Source organism: Myripristis murdjan, chromosome 10 (assembly GCF_902150065.1).
Source record: "Myripristis murdjan chromosome 10, fMyrMur1.1, whole genome shotgun sequence".
Taxonomy (NCBI): domain Eukaryota; kingdom Metazoa; phylum Chordata; class Actinopteri; order Holocentriformes; family Holocentridae; genus Myripristis; species Myripristis murdjan.
The window spans coordinates 13,269,361-13,277,826 of record NC_043989.1 but is presented as its reverse complement, the minus strand read 5'-3'; the positions used below and the strand labels follow the sequence as shown (position 1 = coordinate 13,277,826).

Below are 8,466 nucleotides of genomic sequence, written 5' to 3'. Positions count from 1 at the left end.
CTTAAGTGAATTGATTTATTCTCCAGCCCTATAACTCAGTAGTTGTATCCCCCTGCCAAGGATCTATATATGTTTTCGCCAGTTTGTCAGCAGTGTATCTCAAAACTTGTTACTGATTTCCATGAAATGTGTTGGGTGGACAGATAGTCCTTGGACCATGACACAGTTGATTTTGCTGGAGATCACTTGACAATAATCATTTTTAGTCAGAATTGTGAAATTGACAAGAGACAGACAATTGATTCCAAATCCTGGCTGTGTTTATAGTGTCAAGAAATTAATTTCACTCATATTTCTAAGGGGCCAGAACGATGTCTTTCAGTGTAACAGCTATTTGGTGAATTGTTGTGCCAGGTTGGTGTTCTCTGAGTGCCTTCTGTATCCAGCAGTGAATTTATTTAGTTCCTGGTCAGGCACTCAAAAACTGTGCTTGTTTGTTATGTTGATGTTCAGTATCTCATTCAAGTAACAACAATCTTTACCCTGACCAGTATAAATAGCTTTGTTGCACATTTTTAATACTATCCGTTGCAAAAATAGTCAAGATTATCATTTTAGGATTCATTTTGTTGCTAAGTTAAATACTAGAAGCATTGATGAGAATCAGCCATCACAGACAACAGAAAAAAGTGTAAAATTAAGGACTTAAAGCGATATAAACAACAGTAAAATTTGCCAGATTTCCACTGAAAGTTAAAAGATTTTTTTTCAACAAATTACTGGATTATATCTAAAGAAATAATATTTGGAAATGCAATCAGCACAAGCTGTAGTAGTAGGTCTGAGACTGGCTTTACATGGTGCAACTGAACTGCAACCTCAGGTCCGTATAGCCTATGTTGTGCTGGCGTTTCATCCAACGAAAACCGTGAATTGGGTTTGCATCATCATTTGGGATGTTTCTTATGGGTTAGGCGGCATAGCAACGGTGAAAGTTTAATTTGCTGGCCTCATCTAATTTCACGGAAGCTGCACCGTTGTGAAGCTAAAAGTGAAATGACCACCAGTTCTAGTGCTAGAGGGTAATTATTACTACAAAACATTACATATGCATGTTAATAATTACAGAGCAGTTTATTATGGTGTGTGTGAACCGCCTGGGTGTGAGAAGAGGAAAACGCATGGTTCCACTGGGGCTCGAACCCAGGACCTTCTGCGTGTAAAGCAGACGTGATAACCGCTACACTATGGAACCACTTGGTCCGCTATTTGTAACACTGCGGTTTATAAAGCTCTCTCAGTGTGGAAAAATTGTGACGATCCAAGCTTCTCGCGTTTCTGTATAACACCACCGCTATCACTCGATAGATTCGGCTCGACCGTGATGTTAAATTCATGTCTGTAGGATGTTACAAAATGCGACAAACTGATTGTTCGTCCAGGCACAGCAGTGGCTCCCTGTATTTACCACCCATCACCGCAGCCTGCAGGTTTCGTGTCGTCCTACGAGATATCTGTCAGTCAACTTCATTTTTTCCCCATTTAGCGCAATTTATGGGCCTGGTTATGAGAAATGATCCCTGTTAGTCTCAGTTTCAGCGTCCTCTGGGGACGGTGTGTTTCTGCCGCTGATCCAATGAACAGCCACTGACTCAGCCGGTCGTCCAGATATGAACTCTGGAGAAATGCTCGTGTGTCGAGTCGGATAGCTCGCCTCAAACACCTAACACCTTACTGGTAGAAATTGACTCAATACTGACATAGTTGTGCTGACTGACTAACATAGTATCTTCTGCCTCTGTGCCAGCATAAAGTAGGCTAGTTGTTAAAATTTATAATCGTATGATTATTTTAAATAATAAAAAACAGGAGTCCTTACCATCTGTTAAATTGGTAATAATGACATGTCATTTCCCATGTGCACAGACACCCAGACAGAGGTAGTGTTATGCACCTGACCAGCTTAGACTGCCTCACCTTTTTACTCAATGGGTCCGGCTGCTCATGTTGGAGCCAAAAAGCCAGCTTTTAAGGCATTAAATCAATGCTGTCTTCGTGTCAACGAGGTCACATTGACAATTATACATTATAAATGAGAATGCTGTCAAGGGCTAGACATATTTTACACATAAAATGGACAAATGAAAGTAATGACCCCTGACCGTATTTTAAAATTTACCTTATAGCCTGCACACATACCATATAAACTGCTTAACACTACACACAATAAATACCATGATAAAGCAATGGCTGTGTGCACATCATGGTGTTTACCAACAAAATAATGAGTTTTGATTGTGTTTAACTTTTTTTTCCCCCAACTGATATACAGCATGCCTCACAGGCCTAAATGTGACACATCCCTGGCTTTGTGTAACATTTAGTCAAACAAGATAACATTTCTTAGAGTAATGAATTCCTTCACCATGTTTGTACATGTTTCATGTAACATTTGCAGGCCACAATATGACACATCAGCAACAGCTGTTAAGTCTCTTGCCATAACATAATTAAGACTTTTATGTGACCTACAGAATTTGCACCAGCCAGACACTGGACACCTTTTATTTAATGCAAGTTTACAAAATGGAGAGAACATGTTGTTGATTTGTTGTGCGAAATGGCCAAAATCAAACATCACAATATTTTTGAGTGAATACCTTGATATTGATACTGTGTCAATATTGTAGGGATAACCATTGGTGCTTTCATATTTACATAGATGACATTTTCTGATAATCATTAGTAATGTACATATGATAAGCAAGCGGGCAAAGGGAAATAATAGAACACCTAAAACAGTCAAATAACCTCAAAAATTACATCCTTTTACTGAAACGCAGCCTTTATAATCAGGAAGAGACAACACTTATGCCATAATCACGATATTTCAATATCTAAAACCCCAGAAAATATCCAGTCTCATGTCGCGATATCGATATAATATCAATATATTGCCTATCCTTATCTCTTCGCACAGGCTGGCTCTCCCAGCTTGTACTATCATGTCTTGGATGAAAAGGTGTAAACTCAGTCATCCCAGTAGAATAAAGCATGGCCCTCAGAGTGCTGCTGCACTGTGAATCTATCATTTCATCTGCAAGTATTCTGGTATGCTCTTCACATCAAATGCAAATGGATCTGTTAAGACTTCAAAACTGAATTTCTAAGCCTCAGAGTCACAGTTCTACTGCTAAATTCTGCTTTGAGAATGTTCAGGCTGCTTTCCCGCTCTCAGGAAAGCAGTAGTGTTGAGAGTGTGTGTCACTGACTTAACAGCCACAAAGTGAGCATCTATTCAGCTTCTTTCCAGAGTCTCTCCAAAGTCTCTCCAAATGTTCATACCTCCATATCTCAGTTTTTCTGATGCCGTGGGGTTTCAAATTAGTTATGCCAGGTCTACTCTCTGAAAACTAACATGGTCTTATGGCAAACAAGGCATCAAGTTGTTTTTCTTTCAAAAGAATTACTCCTTCTCCCATCTCTGGTGAAATTATCTGCCCTCAGAAATATCCTTCCTTATATAGCCATTTTCAGCTACCTATCGGGCTTCCTTGCTAGGCGCCGGTAAGTCAAGGGCAGTAAGGCTGCTTGAAAACATGGGGGTGAAGGCTGCATCTGTTTATCATGTGGTGCACAATGGTGCACCTTGAGAGGCAACTGGGACTTGTATTCCCACTGATCCTGGCACCAACATAGCAGACCAGAATAAATTGACAAGGCAGATCCAAATGAGAACTGGACCAAAATTCATGATGGCTCAGATTCCTCCCATGGGCATTGAATTTGACATATGTGCACATAAAGATAACTACACATAACTATAACTATGTTACATGTTAAAAAAAAGTTAATCTGTTAATGTAAAAGAACTTTTGTGTCAGCAGTGTTAAACTACAATGTGAATATGCTAATGAAAATCATGTTAAATTTGTTTTTATATACTGTGCTCAGCTCAATTTTTTTTTTTTTCTACAGTTTTAAGTGACATGAGAAGATGACTCTCTGTTGTTCAAGATAATGTCTTTGGTGATTGTGATATTTTCTAAACAAATACTTTAGTTTGGAAAAATAAATCAAAATATTGTTATTTATTGATCCAAGCAAAACTCTGATCTATCTGTTTTTCAGGAATTATAGTCTAAGTCAACTCATGTCCACTCTAATAAAATTTGGGATTTTTCCATTAAATCAGTGTCTATCTAGTGTGCCAAAGTAATGTGACTATTCAGTAATGAATATGGCAACAAATTTGTTGCTGCGGGTCCCGTTCCAATAAGAACGGACAAAAAGTATCATCAAAGCACATGCTCTGAATGGAGGCTAAAACTTCACATCACCATTTATCAAATGGTGACTTTGATGTGTTTGTTATATCATGATCAGTATCCCAATCCTTCTGTGTGACCAAAATGATTTGCAGACACAAAATAAATTCTTTAAATTTTATAATTATATCAGAAAAGAAAAAAAAATACAATCCACTGAATGCAAAATGAAGGTAGGCTGACAGCTTGGCCCAAAACTGATTATTCATCTGGTAAAGTCCACTGGCATTATAGCTTTGCCCAAAGGTGTGACAGGAAATTTGTGTCAGACTAGTCTCTCCACTGGACATAACTTGTACCTCCCTTTAAACAACATTTTTTGGCTTACTTTCCATGAAATGATGCTTGTGCTAGTCTAACAGGCAACACAGTTTAGTGTTAGCCGCTCTGCAGCCTGTGGTGGTTTTGATGGCCCTCTGGTGATGCCAGTAACACTGTCGACCCTGCAGAGAAACTGGCCTGACAGAGCCTCTGCAGCCAATTGCCATTGGCACAGATGAAGCATGCCACCCCTATCAGTGGCACTCATCTGCCAAGTCCTCCTTATTGGCCATCTTACTCTCATTGACCTCTTCTATCTGATCCTCCCAGAGAACAGCTCAAGCATGATCACCTGCCTTTATGTTTCAGACAGTAGCACAACACCTGGCCTACGTGTTGTCTTTGCAATGATAGGGCTTTGTCTCTCCAGGTCAACCTTCAGGTAACCTTGCACTGTCCTTTTGGGTTCAAAGGCATTTTGATGGAAGCAGTGCCCTCCCCCAGTGAACAAAGGGACTTGTCCTGAGTAACGCTTCAGTATCTGGTGTCTGCCAAAGCCTTCAGCATGTTGAGGTGCTTTTGATTGTGTCCCTCCTCTGAAACTTTTGGGCAGCAGCTGAGGAAGTGTTTCAACTTTTCTCTCTTGAACCACAGTGGGCATAATAGAGGCTCAACCTTACTCCCAGCAGAGGAGCTTGGAAAGACATTGTAGACTGAATCACAAACGTGATGCACTGAGGCATAGCCTGCCACAGCTCAGACCCCAGAGATCCTCTGGTCGGTCCACTCCCTGCTCCCATCTCATCCTGATACTTTCCTGCTGCATGCCCATCATCCTACTGGCACACAACTCCCCCCACCCTGCTCACACTTCCTCCTGGACCAAATGGTGTCAGCTCTTGAGTCGCCATCCATGGGACGTTGCCATGCTGGTAAATCCAGGCCTTCAACTTGCCTAGCAGCTCTGATTTGCTCCCTGCTAGAAGCCACGTCTGAAGCTCTTAACAAATTGCCAGGATGGCCTGTCTTTCAGTGTCCAGCCCAAACATCAGGTTTCCCGGTAGAGGCTGGTGCACACTCGATGATTTTCTGATCATCTGAGTCTGCCTTTAAAAATGTGGGACACCAGAGACATAATGACAGATTTAACAGATTTTGAATATTGTAATTGTAAGAATGCACACACCAGATGATTCAGTCAAGACACAGCACCACACACTGGGAGTTTATACGAACAATTTCAGAGTGGTGATTCCAGAGACTTGGGATCGCACACAAACTCACGTGACTTCATGTGACTTAATATAATAAAGTATAATATCTTCTGATACAGGCTCTACAAAAACATTTGTTCATTTCTCTCGACCACACATGATGTAGACCACAGTTAATAGTTACATACTAAACTTTTGCAGCTATTGTAATTTGCCTTAGCATTCACATTTTAAATCACCTGATTCATCCGAATCCAAGGCAGTTTCTGCTGAACTCTTTTCCTTGTCTGTGCTGTTGTGGTATGTCTTGCACGAGACAGCACTCGCACTGTTGCCATAATTCCATAATTCTGTCTGGTTGGTGACACTTCCTGGTTTATATTTATGGTCAGCTCAATCTCATTGGCTATTGGGGTTAACAGCTCAGGTTTCAATGACTGTTCCTTTCACAATACAGGACAGTAGTCATAAATATCAAACACATTTGATATTTAGGGTTCAGACCTAGGATTCGGATTAAATCAGGAACACCCCCACGATTTTCAGGAGGATCAAAACGGACCCAAAATCTGCTCAAGCATCCTCTAATCTGAGTGCATCTTAAGAAGTTTTTCTTCAACAGATGGAGTGGCTTTTAGGAAAGAAGCAAAAAAATTGAGGCAGTTTCCCCCCCTTTGTCACCATAAACTTGAATTTTCTGGCTTGATGCAGATCTGTTTCTGTCTTATTAGACTTGTGCTTGTGTTTGGTGTTTTAAAAACATTCAGTGCTGCAGGTTTGTGTCATGTTGCCAAGAGAACAAACAAGGGCTATTTAGATCTGTAAACTGTGCTGTGTTTTTATACCAAACCTCTGTGCATGTTAGCGATGAGCCAGAACAGTCAGAACAGTCGACTAATCGGTCAGCAGCCAACAAGGCTTATTGATTTTTCCCCCCACTGAGATTTGTTTAATAAGATGCTACAGCTTATGTGTTTTTGTGTTTGTGATGACACCAAAGCATCCTGATGCCAAAAAACATATATAAAGGCTGTTGAAATATGCCATAATAATGTTTCATCATTCATCTGAAATATCAGTTATCACAGAGATTGTAAAATTGACCAATGCAGCAGGTCTGTGTTCATCATGAACACAAAGGCAGAAACAGACCAGAAAGATCCTGTCTTTTCCATTTTAACCATTCTCATAGTTTAAGAGGAAACTGATTATACATTTATTGTTAAGATGCCAAGAAAGTTTCTTTTTTTAATTCTCAAACCTACCCAGAATGCAGCCTATAGGCTTTTGAGAGCAGCTATTCAACTAATCACTTGTACTATCCACCAACAGCTAACCTTGAAAAAATGGACTTTCTCACATCTTTACAGTCTATGATTCAGTAGTGGAATCACAATCTAATGGTCCACAACCTTGTTAAAGGCACTCTCCTCCTGTGTACGGGCCAGACGGTGTTGCTTAGTGACCTGAGTAGCAGAAATTGAGCTGTATCAGTGAAAAAGAAAAGTATTATATAATTATGTAATATAATTTTGAGTACTAATTATGTAGAAGGTTTGTAAAACATTTAAGGTTCAATATAACCATCCCCCCAGGTTTCGTTTTTCTGAGCCAATTGGCATATCTAACATCAGGTGGAGACATTTACCTTATCTCATGAGTATATTATGTGTGATTTAGCATGTGTGGTCCCGATTGAAATCAAATCCATCACTGTGGCAGTGTTAGTGCCCTGCTCTGCCCCCTGAGCCACACAGGGCCACAGATGAGTTCACTTGTGACATGGCAGAAGAAGTGCCTTTGAAATTGTGATGTTAGGGCAATTTTTCACTTTCAGCTTAAAAGGTGAGCACCTCTAGTTGTCTTATCAACATAACTGAGTCACTGTAGATGGATTTGATGATACCCCATGGCATAATCAAAATCAGTTTCACGGTTTTCTTTATAATGATGTTAAATATACCAACAAGCATCATTGCTAAATCTGTGATGAGTCTTTGCGATAAATAAATAAATAAACAAATAAATAAATAAGTACAATCTGTCGAGAGAGATTGTTTACCGGACTCCATCAAAGCCGCTTGCAATTAACGATTGCAGCCCATCGAGTCCCGATCTGTTTGTTATTCACCTGTAGGGCTTTACCCGGCGCTAGGACCCAGGGTGCGCGATTTTCATCTCCAGCTGCTGCAGACTGAAAACTGGCAATAAGGGAAGATCGCGAGGACAAGCCAAAATTGCATACTGTATTCAGTCTATTTCAAAATCACATCCCTGGCCCCGCACGGAAACCTCACGGTAGAGAACAATAGCTTGTTGCGCTGTGTGCAGGCTTTGTGACTGTAGACAGTTTGGAGCGCAAGGTAAGACGGTGCAATACCATGCGATTACTAATAACAAAGGCGTTACGGGCGAGCAGGGGGCATTAAAGGGGGCATTGCACAACGCCATTGAGGGCAAGTAAACTCTGCCAAACTTTGACCTGGATATGTGTATTTTTCAAGTTTTCGATGTCTTGCAGAAGCTACGGTAGTTGGGTGATGTCTGGCTGTATCCCACGGCGTTATGTAGAATCGTGTCACATGTATGGAGACCTAAGTTCTACCTCGAGATGACATACATGATATTGCAGTCGGCAGTATCCAAACGCTGACACGGTGAATGTGAAGTGATGCAATTTCAATTTTTGTACGCAAATAATTCAACATCATCTGACGGCGCAT

At 40.6% G+C, this 8,466-nt stretch overlaps 1 non-coding gene across 1 annotated transcript; it reads right to left on the bottom strand.

The window, feature by feature from the left end:
• Positions 1 to 1,122: 1,122 nt before the first annotated feature.
• On the bottom strand, positions 1,123 to 1,195 carry trnav-uac (transfer RNA valine (anticodon UAC)). The gene has a single exon. It is a non-coding gene; the product is annotated as a tRNA-Val (tRNA).
• Between the last annotated feature and the right edge of the window lie 7,271 nt (positions 1,196 to 8,466).